Below are 16,086 nucleotides of genomic sequence, written 5' to 3' on the forward strand. Positions count from 1 at the left end.
GAAAACCTCCTGAATGTGATCAAGAGGGAGATGGATGTTCATGAGCCATCGAACAAAGACGAGCTTCTTGAATTATTGCACCAAGAGTGGCAAAATGATACAGGTTTGCCAAAATGCAAAACGTACCAGCTGATAAAACCGAGGCAAAGGTAAATCTTAGAACTATTTCAGTGGCTACATAGAATTATACTTCCTGTTTATGTTTCGCTGTGCCTAACGTGGTGTGTAGCGTTGAGCGTAAAAGCACGCCTCTCTCAAATACTTATAGTAAATAGAAAGAAAAAGACAAAAATATTTCCATTCATCATTTTTTTTATATCTAATTCCGTTTTGACACATGATCATTGTCCTCCGCCATTTTTAAACAGGCAGCTTTTATATGTGTTTAGGGATGCACGATATTATCGACATGTCAATTTTTCAGCCGATATTTTCCACCGATGCGATTTAATTGTGCCTAAATGCTCGATGATTCCCCCAAAAAGCTTGGGCAACATTACAGTTTTATTCTAAAGAAAATGTTACATACAAATAAATCTGGTTAGTTTAAGTGGTTTTCTTATATTGCCCAGTGAATGTGTACATTTTAAAAAGCCCTGTATTATGTTATTCTTGAATCTTCCAGTATGCCACTACAGTAAGAGTAGGTATGATATCAAGTCCACTACAGGGGAGACTTGGTGTTCTCTGCAGTTAGGGGGGGAAAAAAACACATCAAAAACGGCAACAAGGGTTAAAATATATCTGCAAAAAAATTCCAACATCAGGCATCCCTATATGTGTTAAAATAATGTGAACACAGGTAAATAAAAATTGACTATAAATTGACTATAAAATCTTTTTTCCTGATAATAACTGTCCTCGAACAGGTTGTAAAGCTCATTTCAGTTGACGGCATTTCTAAGTATAGCTTATCCTTAAAATAGCTGTAGATAACATGCCTACATAAGACATGTGGTCATGACATTAGCCTGTAAAAAAAGCCATGTTTATTCATAAGCAACACATATAGCAGCATTATGAACCAGGTTATCATGAAAAGTATTCTCTTACTTTAGCACATTGTTTTGACTTAAAACATTTTGGCGCATGCTAGATGCTAATTGCAATACCAAAAGGTTTGGTGTGTCATGTGTCTCATATATAATTTTGTGTTGTGTTGTACGTCTTAAGGTCTCCTCGCACAAAGTTATGGGCCATGACCCACTCTGTTTTTAAATACACTGTTACGTAATAACCTCCCACACTGAGGAAATGAGCTTAAAGACATGTGTTCTTTGTGCTGAGGGAAAACTTGGCTGTGTTGTGTCAAATTGACTTCAATTTTGGCAGACATTTCTGAAGGTGCTGCTCAAGAGGAGTCCAGGAAATTATCAGCCCTTTCCTCAGTTTTGAGAATCAGTTTTTAATACTTCCTAAAGTTTACTTTGACATCAAGCTCCTTTGTGTCCCCTTTTCAGCAGACAGTCAAATGTTTCAAATTAAAATATGCTCTCATTGTAGTTTGAAGTGAGGAAAATAAGTCAAATATTTACCAGTGTGAAAAGTTTACAGGGCGGAAAGTTCTGAAGAAATCTGCTCATTAATTTAGCACAAGTTGAATACATTTTGAAAATAAACTCTTTTTATTTCATTTCTGAAGCTTGCAAAAAAATAAAATCCAGACAACAACTTAGCTGTTGTGATTCGAGGCAATTACTGCAGATCAGAGGCAGAACAGCACATCACTTCACATAGTGGTGATAATAGCTGAACACAATTGGCTGGGATATATCAATAATACAGCGTGGTGGTAAACAGATTACACCAAACGACTGAAATCAAATTGACGACCCTCGACGGACATTAATACCCATTCCAATGGCTGTTAGCCTAATTTTACCATAAAACACGAGCTCTCCCTCTGCAGTTGCACGCAGCAGTCAGACAGCGAGCCAAGTGTAATGTGGGAAACATGCTCATGTCCCTCAGAGGAACACATGATCCAACTGTCAGATGCCAAAATGCCATGGGCTTGATTGACAGTCTTGTGTTAAACTGCATGTTTGAACTCATTAGCACATTAAAGCGTTGCTACATGGAGGACCCCCAGTCATTGTGTATTAATGCTGTGCTCTTGATTCTTTCAAGTCGTCACTCAACACAGCACCCTTGTGGAAACGTTGAAATGTGAGGGTAATGCATCTTTAAAAAGGTTGTAATCCATTGATACTTCAGACTTATCACTTGTTTGCTGAAACGACGCGTTAAACTGTCAGGCTTTTTTCCATCGCTGGTATAAACACATACATTTGCATGCATTCTTTTCCACATGCGCACACACGCACACAAAGCACATCAGTCAAAAGTCAGCACAGCTTCTCTCTTTACAACAGCTGTAATTCCCGTCTCAATCACAGCACAGTGCTGAGAGCTCAGCATCAGTCAAGTCCACCCACTCCTCTTCTCACATCTGTCACATCAAACAATCATGTTGAACTTTGGGGTTCAAAATACCTCTCAAGCTTTGCTCCAAAAAAAGGAAGGAGCAGTGCAAGGGACGCATGAACGTGTTTGTGCTCGGTAACAAAAGGTGAGCTCCAGGACAGAAGTGTGATGCTTGTGGATCCTCGCTGAGATTTATAGCACGCTATACCTCGGTACATCGCAGGTTACACAAAGGGTTCGCTTTTAAAAGATGGAGTGCTTGCATTTTTATCTCTAAGTTGCGACTGTCACCCTAATGCAGCCATCATGGAAGTGATTGACGTATGCTGTTATCATCCACGGTGGCATTCTAAAGAAGGCTAGTGGCAGTCTCAAAGCGCTCTTCATTTTTAACTAATAGGGACAGCACATGGCTGGAAGCTGTCGCCCTGTTGGTCCCTGTGTGACACTGATGCATTTCTATCCCAACTGAAAATGTTTGGTCAATAGCCAGCTTCAGTACGCACTGTGTGATTTGCTTTGAGATGATGTACTCTGGTGTTTCAGCGTAACATGTATAGAGTTTAGTTGTATTCTCCCTGTATGAAACAGTCTCGAGTCGATGATAACCCTGAGGAGGATGCTCAGACAATTTAGTCCACTGAGTGACAAGAAAATGCCCTTTAGCATAATGAGACTTTGACAATTAAATTCCACTCTGACACACTTTTCCACCCAGGTTATAAATAATTAATTTGAAGAAGTAAGCAGTCAAGAGAATGTCATGTCTCATTTGGTTGCGCTGAGCGACAGTGACGAGCCTGAAACATGCGGCTTACAGGATCCTATTGGAGGGGCTGTTCTGGATATCCTGTTTCACAGCGACACAGATGTGTAAGAGAATCTCAATAAGAGAAGTGATGTTCAAAGCGGGGGGATTTTATTTTGGTAATTCTCTTAGCTCACATTAAGGGTTTGTTAAATGTTTCAAGAGCACTCTCGCTTTTTGAGCTTAAATCAATGAGAATGAGTAAATAGGCCACGGAGAGTCTCGAAGGAAGCTAGCGGGAGTTTAGGATGGATTTGATAGTAGACATGATAAACATCTGATTGATAAAGTGTGGTGTGATGAAACACATCTTTAACATAGTTATTCCTTTTCGTCAGCATCTGACCTCAAATGACGGGACGACAAAATCAACCGAAACAGAATTTCAAGAACGAGTGTTCACATCCAAATTGTTGCCATGCAATCAAAAGCACATCAGATGCAAACTATTGTCTTTCACTGTGAATTTCCCTCCAAGCAAATCCAACAATCGTTCCTTGAAACAATCCCTCTCCAAAAAGATTTGGGGAGTAGACGGTATTGAGCCTTCAATATAGATGAACATCCGTCTAACCCTCCATTCAAACTCGCTGTATGATGCAAGTCAATGCAAGTCAATATTTTACGCGATTTCACTGAAATTACCATGCGTGTCATACAGGGTCAACATACTCCAAAAAATCTGGAGCTTTCTCTGCCCATGTGAACGACACATTCTCCCATCTACCCCCCTGCAATCGGGCGATGGAAATATATTCCTCTTTCAGGCTGACATGCAGTATCTTACAGGTCATATCAGTCTTTTGATCCAGCAGCCATTAATAATCATGGGGCATGAAAAAACTAGACTTGCATATAGTCAGGCCCATTAATAAATGATAGCTCTGATCCAATTAAAAGGCCTTGCAAAGGAGGCTTTCTCCGGGTGTCCTCACAGAACATTTTTTGAAGGCACGCAGGCCTGTAAATAATCAAGCCCGGGGCGATCCAGCCCTCAGTACCCAGGAGATGCCGGCTGTGTCAACAGTGTGGCACTGTGCTGTCACCACATATCACTCCTGAGCCCTCTCATAGCCCTCAGCCGTGTGAAAACACCACAGCCCTTATCTTCTCCCTCCTTACCACGCCGCCATGTTAGCCATAGAGTGTACACAACGGAGCCGACCAACTATACAAACTCCCGTCTTCCTTCCACTTTCTTTTTTTTGTGTGCGTGTGTTTGCCTGCTCCGTTTGGCTTCCTGTCTGTGCTGTCTTTGAGTGGCGCTAACAGAACACACAGCTCTGAATGGGTGGATATATCAGCAAGCAGAGATATTGTACAACTTAGCAACTCGCCCCTCTCTATTACCATTAATCCCTTTCAAATTTACAATAAAATTTGTAAATGTAATACCGCTATCAGTCACTCATGAATAAAAACATTGTTCCGACTGTGTCTAAGCCACTATCCCTGCAGATATCCCTAAGAGCTTTAGCTGGAATATAAGCTTGCCACTGTTCTTGCATCATCATAAGTCCTTTTCCTATGCCATATTTCAGTATTTAATTAATGCATCAGGCTCCTCTTAGCTAATAAATATTGTCAACCACTGAATCTGTCACTTAAATTGGGTGATTAATGCCTTTATGCTTGTTGCTGGTCACGCTTTTGTTTTCATGCACAGACCGGTCCTTGAGATGAAAATCCATGTGACTTGCCATCATTAGTGGAACGGACACGCTCATCCAGGTTGGCGTTTAGCTTAGCGCCTGAGGCAGGATGATGCCCTAAAATACGAGCCATACTGTGCGCCGAGCAGCCTGTGACCTTCTTATAGAGGAGCGTTAATACTCCAGAACAATATGACGGAACATGGGAACAAAATGATCTTAATTAGGAAAGGAGCTCATTCTGTCTGACACCAGCCGAATCAGCAGCCTACCAGTCCACTCTGCAGCACCTTATTATCACGTAATGACTTCCATTGAATTAAACATGTCCGCCTAACTTTAAATGCACAGTGAGAGACAACGCTGAGTATAATAGAGTGGTTGGTGACACCGTTTTCAAGCTGGAGCCGGGACAGAAAATTATTAGGTATGAGCAGTTTTGTGTATAATGTGCTCTCTCCCTGAATGAAATGTTTAGCATAATATTGCATTTATTTAAGCATGGCCAAATCATTAGCATTTCTCACTTACCGAGTTGTGGACATCTGTATTTTGAGCGGGGAAGTGCTGCCACTCAGACGTCAATTTGACATTGTCATTACCGCCGAGTGTGGCCTTGACTTTCAAATGAATATAATTCCATTTTGATGTTTGACACACACGCAAGGCGATAAACAGGCAGAGTTAAAAGTTTTCATTCCTCTAATGTAGCACAGGCCGCTGAACAAGCCCTCGACGCTTAAACAGCGTGCTTATTTGTCAAACTGAATCATTGTGTTGCATGGAGGAGGATTAAAGAGCTACATGTTCATTTTATCTTCAAGGTTATACAAGAAGGAGTTTAAAAGGTAGGATTGTGTTTCATTTGAATCAGTGTTGCATGAAAAGGATGCAACACTGCAAAGTCCATGTTTTCATGGCTGAATATGTAAAACCTTGAAGCAGAAAGCCATCAGGGTTGAGGTTAATTAAAGCGACTATGTCGCTTAACTCTAATTCTAACTCTTTCAGTGACAAAAAATCTGTCCTGTAGATTTATGCTGATTCGATTGAGGTGAAAGTGAGTTTCCTAACTGTGTATTTAGCTCTGAATTAAAGCCGAGGTTATCTTCCCCCCTATACATCCTGCGCACACCAGTGTAAACTCATTGCAATTCATGTGATAATACGCCTGATTACAAGTACACACTGTTGCAGGTCTCCAGTACAATTAAGATGCTTGTTCTTGATGACTTATTTGCCCCATACAATAATTGACATATCCCAAAAGTGCAAGCAAAGCATTAACCGGGGGACAAAAATAGATGTGAATGCTGTGTATTTATTGATGAAATAATCATCAAGCTGCAGTTCATTAGGCCCTGCTTTATGTTTCGCTTTTAATTATTGGCCCTGGAAGATGTAACATGACAGGATCTTTAATCACCTGAGACAGAGGCTTGCTTCAAAAGGACACCTTGCTGACACGCTGAGCGGGGAATGTGTCTGCAATGCAGATTCACTGATCTCTATGAGTACATGTGTCACATCACCTTGATAATTAACAAAGGGATGTGTCAATTACCACCGGGCAATCAGGAAAGCCGTGCCAGCAGGTGGGCTCTAAGGATGGGGATTTCAATCGCAGTTCAGGCACCGCTGCTGCCAATCAAAGGTGTACTCACCTCTCTGTATAGGTGGAGAGGGAGACCAGCAGCACCAGCAGCGTTCCCACAGCAAATATTCAAAGAAGGGCAAATTGGACTCAGTTCAGTGGAGCACAGAGGGCACAGAGAGAACCCTGCTACTGCCTTGTTGTGCACATGCGTACTGCCTATCTGCTGTTCCCACAGAGATAATCTGCATTTCAGCCTCATATGACTCACCCGAGACTAGAGGAATATGACACGACTTATAAATCTTAACCAGTTTGGAAATGCATTGCATCACACACAATCCTAGATTTCACAGCAGAGCACGGTGAGATTTGTTTTTTTGTCTCCCAGTGAAAGTACGAGGCGTTTTCTGCTGTCTGTACCTGTCGCCGAACATCATGCTGTGACTGTTTATCCAGCCGGAATGTGCATGATCCAACATGAATAAGCATATATTAGTATGCACTTCAAAATGAATGGAGAATTAGGGCAAAGCTTTGGCTGAACAGAGCTAGTCAAATGGGCATAATTCAGTAAATATAGGGCTGCAAACACAGATGAATGCATGTAATAGTGCTGCGGTTAAACTGGTAGTTTATTAGTTTTAGGGAAGGAGTTTCCAAATGACTCTCCCCTGTAATGTGATCACTGATTAGAGTTGTGATTTAACATTTCTGGGTCACTTCATTCTGGGCTCTCATTTGCTGCTGGCAGACCTCGCTGAGACAAATCTCTTATTCCACCGCGAAACACGAGCGGAGCAGATGTGGGCTCTGATTGAACAGAAATACACAGTCAATCACACTGTGGGTTTGTATGTAGTCCATGCAGGCTGTGCCCCCTAAATATATACACTTGGCGCATTTTTCTCCCCCTTGTGCATGCAGCTTTCATCAATCAGCTAAAAGAGCAACATTGACACATTTAACCCCATCGAGGATCACCTCACCTGTGCTTCACATCATCTGAATGATCAGTGCATGTTTGGTGCTGAAGTAACTTCTTCCACCTCTCAGTGCAGGAGCTGTGGGTCACAGAGGGCAGCTATCAGGCATTATTATCTCTAGGTTTGTGTGCTATGGCGCCAGCAGATTAGAGTATGGCGGTGTGATGTGACAGGGTTCAAACTGTGGGTTGAACACTGTAGCATGTTTTCTTCCTCTTCTCATGTCCGCTGTTAGAAGGTCTCAGATCAGCATTCTGTGAAAGGCTGCTGTCCAACATGTTGGACAACAGCTAAAAGCCGGGATATTTCTATAGATGTAAGTGACATGATGGATTCGTCTTTGCATTTATGTCTTCCATCCATCCATCCATCATCTATACCGCTTATTCTGTTCAGGGTCGCAGGGGGGCTGGAGCCAATCCCAGCTGTCACTGGGCTAGAGGCAAGGTACATCGTGGACTTATCACCTGTCAATCACAGGGCTGACAGAAAGAGACTAATTTATGTGACATCACATCAACATATGTCTAGAAGCAGGTAAAGTTCCAGTACTGTATTTAAGCAATATCATATCACCTTAAGTGTGATATTGCTTTAATACAACAGTTAAAGCTCCTGTGAGGAACTTTCGGTTTGTGTTGGTTTTGGCGCCCCCTGTGGACAAAGCTTTCCCTCTCATCTCTTTACTGATTTTGTCCTGTACATGCTTAAGTGACGGTTTTTAACAAAAAATCTCATCCTGCTTTCTTTAACAGTCATATGTGTCACTCACTTTAAATGTTTGCCCTTGAAAATGTAAACAAAGGCAGCGTGCAGTTAATCGCTCCGTCTGACACCTACCCCCCGCCAGCAGCTTCAGGCATTAAAAATAACCATATAGAAATAATCAGTCTTATCGCTGATGGTCTGGTTTGCTTTTGTAGCTCATATAGAGTCATCACAATTAATTTCAGTCCATTACATAACCAGCGAAAAACTCCTCACAGGGGCTTTAAACAAGTGACCAGAAGTAACAATCAACAACAGGTTATTTTTTGCTTCACCAACTCAGCTAGTTCCACAACTGAACTGAAACTGGACTTTTGTTGCCAAGCAACCCAAACATTCTCCTGCTCTGTGTCAACAGGTTACCACACATCAGCTGTATGTTTTAATTTATCATCAGCCAGTGAAATAAGAGTCTGCTGTGTGTTTCAGAGGTACCAGCCTGATCAATAAAGACATACACAGCCTGCTGTGATTTGAAGGTAGAATCTATAAGATTTTCATGTAAATAAATGTCTGTTAAGTCACTATCCATCACCGAATGAGGTAACATAATGGTGATTGAGCCTATGGCCCACTGATGAAAGCCTTTGCATTTGCAGTATATAGTATTATTATGGACTGGGTGTCCAAAATCCCAAGTGGCGCCCAGTTAGTGGCACATTTACATCCAGTAGTGGTTGGTCTGTCAGAGAGGGTAGGCGGAGCTAAGCGATGCAGTTCCAGTTTCTGTAAATGTTGCGAGTAAACAGTAATCTACTGTGGCTGAACAAACAAAGAAAAGATCGATGACTACAGATACAACTTCAACAATAAGTGAAAATCCAAAGAAAAAGAAACAAATTCGACACTCAGATGAAGGCAAACAGTCTAAAAAGGAAAGCGACCGTCAGCGAGGAAAATCAAGAGTTAAAACCGTAACAAAGGGAGCCAACCACAGACATCAGGTTAAATTGGGAAGTTTAGTCCCACAGTGACTGTTTAGCGCCATTAGAGGCGCCAAAGAAAATGAAATCTTTGACATGAAATGTTTAACAGTTTTCAGAACACCTGGCTGAGGCGGAGTGATACACAGAGTGAAAAGTCCCAATGATGTTGTACTCTATATCAAAACTCATTGAATGCCTATTATCCAGTCAGATTACTTGGTCGGAACTAACTGTTGTAAACTGTTTTCAAAGCATCACTGCTTCCATGAGGCCGCAGCATCACTCAGATTTAGCAAAACATAGTTTCCCTGAAAAGCTGCTCATCAGGCAAACATCATATCTACTTTTATTTTAGTCAAAGTTACACAGCCGTTGTTTTATGACAAAGTCAAAGGAGAGGATTTATCTCTGTTGTCACATATTCATACTGAAAACAATAAGCATGAATTTCATGAAGGCATTATCAATCATGGAATTGCAGATCTACAACTTAATACAATAATCATAAGCATGAGCGTCATCATACTTACAAACTTTGCGGATTTCTTAAATAGAAGTAGGTTGGCAAGAAGAAGGAACGGCCGATGTAGCAGATTGATTAAAATGTAAATAATATCCGAAGCTGCATGAAAGCTTACTAATATAATACGCAGTTTATACATCACACACGACATGTTTCTTAATGAGCATCTAAACAGGTTATCGATGGCTGACATCTACATTAAGCTGGAGATGATGCTGATGAAATCACACGAGGAATCCTTCAGATATTTCTCACTTGCCCTCTTTCTAATGTTAAAAATTTGAGTACATTTTACTGTTATATTCTTTTTCAACCTGCTGTCTTCTCGTACCAAAATGTCCCCACCGGGACTGTTAAAGTTTCATCTCCATATTTATCTCTTCCTCCTGCATCGCTCCTTCTTTTTCTCTCAAACAATGTTCATTATTATTAGTTTACTGCCGTGGAATTTTATGTCGGCTGTGAGAAATAAATCATGTTTATGAGTGGGCTCTTAACAAACTCTCAATGACAAGCAAGCAGAATAAGTTAATATACAGGAGCTAAACAAGCGAACAGACTTGCAAGTAAAAGCTACAAGAATGGCCCAGGGCTGTTACTGTAGGAATGCAAGAAAAGCGCCTGTTGCGGCCATGATTTTCATTCATCATTCATGTTTTAACTAATATTGATTTTTTTTAAATCTCTGTGAAGGAAAATAAAAAAGCTTTTGATTCAAGAAAGAGGGAAGAATTATAATTGAGATTGTTGAATCAGAGAGAAGTTGAGCTATCATGTAGTCTGTAACACGATGCTTCAGAGAGCTGACAGGACTTTAAAAGCATCTTGTTGTAGATATCAGGCAAGGTTAGGTATGTGAGGACTCAGAATATCTGTGAATAGTGGCTTAACAAAAATATTTTGCGTTCTCTATTTGCACTGTGTTAACAATAGTACACACTTAATTTAAAAGCGATACCTACCACCATTTACAGTCTACAGGCTTTCTATGCAGTGTTGTGCCTGAATGTGCTCGTATTATTGGTGAACGGTGAACTGAACGAATCAATGTGCAACTAATTTTTACATTGTGTTTCCGCCACATTACTGTAACATTGGACCAAGCCACGCCGGCGTAAAGCCGCACCAGTGTGTGTTTTTACAGCGTTCCAGCGTTGTGGAAGCAAAACGTGCGTGAGGTGTGAACAAGCGCGTGCTTTACTTACACACGCACCGCTGTTCTGCCCTGCCGGCTCAGAGCTGGAACAACTTACCCCTACCATTCCACCTCCGTGCGTTTTACATAGAAGACAAAACGTAACAGGGACGTAATAACCCCACCTTGAACTGGTAGTGTAAAAGGGGCTAGTGAAAGGCATTCCGTGAGGTACCATTACGGCAGCCGAAATCGGATTTACAGCCCCCAGCATGCATCCAGTATGGCAAATGCGGCTAGCTATTCAGACAATTCAGCTACCGGTACTGCTGAAGCCAGTTCTTATGAATATTTGAGGGAGTTTTAAGGACAAATAAGTACAGATTCCAACTGGAAAAATCTCACATTTTTATGCAAATTGCCCCCGCCGGGGCTGAAAAAACAAGTATGAACATCAGTCACATCAGCAACGAATTTGAAACATCGAGTTTAAACATTTGGCCAGTCTTCGGAAATATCTATGAGTGAATGATGACTACAAGAAATCTTTAAAGGGGGGGTATCATGCTAACTTCAAGCTTCATATTTCACTCTGTGATACCTGTGGAGTAGCTTAGCATCATTTACAGTAAAAAAAACCCCATCATTTTTCTCACACTGGTGCTCTGTGCAGGCCCTCATACAGCCCGAAACGACCCTGCTCTCAGCTCTGTCCCTTTAAGAAACTCCGCCCCTACAAGCCCACTTTCTTCTGATTGGCCAGCTCTCTCAGCAAAGGGCAGCGTGTCGAAAAAACTGTGTGAAACCTGGTGTTCACAGCAGCCTGCAGCCTGAGCTGAGAAGCCTGGGGATTACTCCAACATACTTTGACCTACAGATTTAAAACTTCACCCACGTTTAGTATGAACATCCAACATTGTAACATTATATGTATGTCTTAAAATGTGACACAGTATAATAACCCCCTCTTTTACAATGATTGAGGGCTAGAGACGGAAGCATAGGAGGCTCTATGAGATAGAGTAGCTCCGTGCAGCCGGTGCAAACGAATAAATGAACATGAACTAGTTAATTTGAATCCGTGTGAACTGAACTTTGAGCTCTTTTCAAGTGTGAACGTGCACAGCACTGTTTCTGTGGAACTCCTTGGACAACATAACAACTCAACATTGTAAGAATGCTGTTTTCTTAATAAAGAGCAAAAGTCATCCATATCATAAAGGATTCAACGACCGAGTTTAGACAAAATGAAGAAAATACACTTGTGAATTTCACACGTCTCAAGAGCAATAGTATATAAGAGGGCATGTCATTAACAAAGAGAGCTATGTATAAAAGAGGAAATATGTTCAGTAATTTGACTTAACTGTTAGCTTTATTAGAGTGCATTATGTGTTGCCTGGCACCTGTCTGCTTTTATATAAGAAGCCAGTATATCTTATTAGCGTTTGTGTGGGAGGACGTTTGTCGCTGATGAACCTTCGTGACATCTTCTACTAAGAAAAAGATGTATGTATACATCAGGCCACGAAGATGTTTGACTGCCAGATAAACAAATAATTAACTTGAACTCTCAAGTTATAAAAAGAAGGAGCAGACGTTGGCATGGCTACAGGCTGTATACTTTGCTAATTGAGAACACTTGTTGATAAGGTGGCTGAGACACAGGCACATCTTATTCAGTCTTATTAATGTCATAGACTTCCATTTGAATCAAGGAAGCCGGCTCTGGAAAGTGTAACTTATTTTTCTGCTATACTCCAGTGTGTGCTGTCCAGTAAAGTCAAAAAGCCATTAAATCATCTTAAACTTTTAATGTCAGAACTCATATATCTTTCAGTATCGCAGAGGATCCATACAAACCCAGCCCTGAGATACATTACCCAGAGTCCCCGGCAGAAGGCCTGGCTGCTTCAGATGTGGAAAGCAGTATCTTTGAGCAGAACACGGCCCCCTGTACTCATTCTGCTTGAGGGGACAACAGTGAGCCGGTGCAGTTCCCCATCTGAAGTGACAATCCTGACAGAATAAAAGTAATGGCGGCCCTAAACAGTGGGCAACTGATCTGACAAACATTTAGATGCTATCTCCCAGTTACAGTGAAAAAGTGTGCCGCTGCTGCTCGCACACCAGCATAGCCAGTGGCAACACCAGCCAGACATGTAATCCCTTTAGACAAGAGAGCACCTCATCAAGCACGGGCCTAAATCAAAGTAATTGACAGTCGCCGGGAAATAATGGATAGAGCACTGGTGGATAACAAAGAAATTTTTCAGAATAAAAGCACTAGCTTGTGTGTACTTTGCTGTCTAACTCTAGAACAATAAAAGGCGGTGATTTAGGAGATCAACATAGATGCAAATGTGAGTTTATTGAAAATATGGTTCGGATTTAAATGCGTCAAAATAAAAGCACATATTTATTCCAATATTTTTATTACCAAATTGTCCCTTAAAATCTATTTAATTGACTATAGTGTGGATAAATGTAAACAGTCGACTATGTGTCAGACTAAACTGACTTCACCACTGCATTCTGCACTTTTAGTCTGCTTGTTACTCTTATTGTACAAGCAGTTGTAAGGCACAGTAAGCCAAACAATATTTCCTCATCTCGTTTATGTCCCCTCTGGGTCACACTCGGTATCTGGGCAAAGACTTCATCACACACACACAGCCTATTTACAGATGCAATTTTATCCTGCCTGCTGCAGAGATAATTCTACGTTGCTTGTTTGATGGTGTTTCATATCCATTTTCATGTCTGCCCGTGTCACCCCCCAGCCCTCACCCCGCCCTGCGTGCGAACAAGGCCGTACCAAAATTTTAATGAGGTCAAATAGATCACAGTTTTATAGAAGGGGATTCTAAAGGGTGCTACCCTCGAGATATTTCAGCCATTTAAAACCAATTTCCTGCTATTTTACAAGAGCTTTTCATACTTCATGTCCATCGCAACCTGTAAAATTGACTTATTGAACAGAAGGTCTAATCATCACAGCAGCTCGGTGGTTCGGTAATTTGGGTGTCATTTGTTCCTGGAAATTCTTCTGAATACTTTTTGTCACCTCTCTAACATTCGCTCTGTGCGGTTACGTCATGTATTCATGCGCTGCACCGAGAGAAATTACAGAGTGTCCTCCTGCATGCAGAGCTTGCTCTCAGCTCCTGTTCCTACCAAAAATACATTGTGTACTTATCACCAGGGAGAGCAGGTTTTTTTGTTTGCACCCAAAGAATGTTTGGGTCAAAGTAGGGCCACGGGAAATATTATCAGTTATATCCACTTGTAGCAATCAAGGCCTGATAAAGGACGGGTTAAAGCCATCAACCATCACCTCTTACTGCCCTCTTTAGTCAGCGGAAATGTGAAACATGTCCCCGTGCTCGTCAAAACATAGCTCTACCCGCTCATGAAAACATTCCCGAGCAGCACCAATAGTTGTCAAAATCACCACAGGGAACCTTAAATGCAAAGTCACTCCGGCGTCGGCCTTCAATCATAATCCACTTAAGCTAACAGGCCAGCCAATGAAAGACACTTCCACTTAGTGTAACATGGAAATTAAATTGAAGATAGATTTTTACACAAAGAGACTTCACTCAAAATATTTGTTTCTGATTAATTCAATTTAGCAAGTTAAATTAAAAGTCTCTGTTTGTTTATTACTAATTTCTCTAAGTATGCATCACAACATGCACATGTTGGCATGTAAAACAGAAGTGGGGCTTTAATGACGCCCTTAAAGTTGCACATTCCCTTCAGAACAAGAGAAAATAAAGTACCCTTGAAAGAGACGTATAAGTTTCCACTGTCAGCAGTAGTAGAGATCACAGGATTGGAGGTATCTCTTGTTTCTCTGCCTTCAGTGCAGCGTTCGTGCAATGTTTCCTCTCATTACTGTACATGTCCTCTAACAACTCCAACAATCAAGACATGTCTGTCTCTCTGCATGCATCGCTACAGAAAGTTTGATACATTTCACTCATGTTTTGCAGTCGACCTCGTGTGCCCCAGTTTCAGAAGAACGACTTAATGGTCGAGAATCAGCGAGAGAAGAAGTAGAGAAACTTTAAAAAATAAAACAAAGACATTTTATGTAGCTCAGCAAAAAACTTGCCTATTTGCTTGAATTTTGCAGGAAGAGGAAAATTGACTAAAGTTATTTACATCGAATTTACAATACGATTCTCGCCAAAATAAGAGTCGCCATAATAAGAAATGATTGCTTTAAAAAGTATCTGAAATAAAAAGCTGAAATAAAGGAAAATAATGTTTTCACAAAATAGGTCAAATGAGTGCCCTTAAAAGTCGTATACGATGTAGGAACCATGGCGGTGGAGAAGAGAGCACCTCATCAATATTGTGAGCTCTAATTTTGTTCCCATAATAGGATATTAATTCCAAAGTGGACAGATGGCACCATTTGCATGTCTACCAGCACTCTTAGGGATCAAGCAACAATTTTGCACTTCACTGCAACTGTCTCATAAGAAGGTCATCCATTAAGTTATGCGCCGCTTTAAAAGCCTTTTCATGTATTATGAAATTAATTTTAAAAAGGGGGTAGCACGTAGGTCTCATTCTCCACTGGACCGGCTGTGGCTGAATTACCACATTTAGTTTGCTTTAACCTGAAGAAGAAGAAGACAATTATTATAATACAACCATTAAGGTATTCAGCATGATCATTTTGCTTTATTCCTGTAATGATACACCGGACAATGTGACTCACATGCCGTCGTTAGCAGGATTAGACAACACCTAATTGACCTTGAGGTGTCCTTTCAGCTTTGCGCCTCTTTGGGGGGAAATGTTAAGAACTTGAGCTCATTGTCATTACAGAGGGGAAAATGTTGTGGGGATCATCTACATCTCAGATTTAATGATGCATAGTGAAATCTTATGAGAGTCACTTATGTCCCATAAAATCCCTGGACAAAGCTGTAAAATCAATGATCTGTTTTGTTACTTAATGAGTAGCTCAAGTGTGGAAAGGTTGGACCTATGTGATTCCTGTGCCCCACCCCTTAAAGTACAAAAACCGCTGTGTGGCACCAAAAAAGTAGTTCCAATATTTATGTTTCTAACTGCACATTTTGCTTAAATGACCCACTAAACTGTAGCCTAAGGTTGCATGATTACACGAGGTATAATCTTATAATCATTCCCCCCTAATATAAACGGTACATGTGAGTTTGGGTATTTTGCTGCCCTTTGTACCACAGTGCTGTGGATGTCTTCCATAATATTGTACCTGCTAATCT

The sequence above is a fragment of the Semicossyphus pulcher genome, unplaced genomic scaffold (genome assembly GCF_022749685.1).
Source record: "Semicossyphus pulcher isolate SPU_LCO1_2020_fin unplaced genomic scaffold, fSemPul1.0.p SCAF_2, whole genome shotgun sequence".
NCBI lineage: Eukaryota > Metazoa > Chordata > Actinopteri > Labriformes > Labridae > Semicossyphus > Semicossyphus pulcher.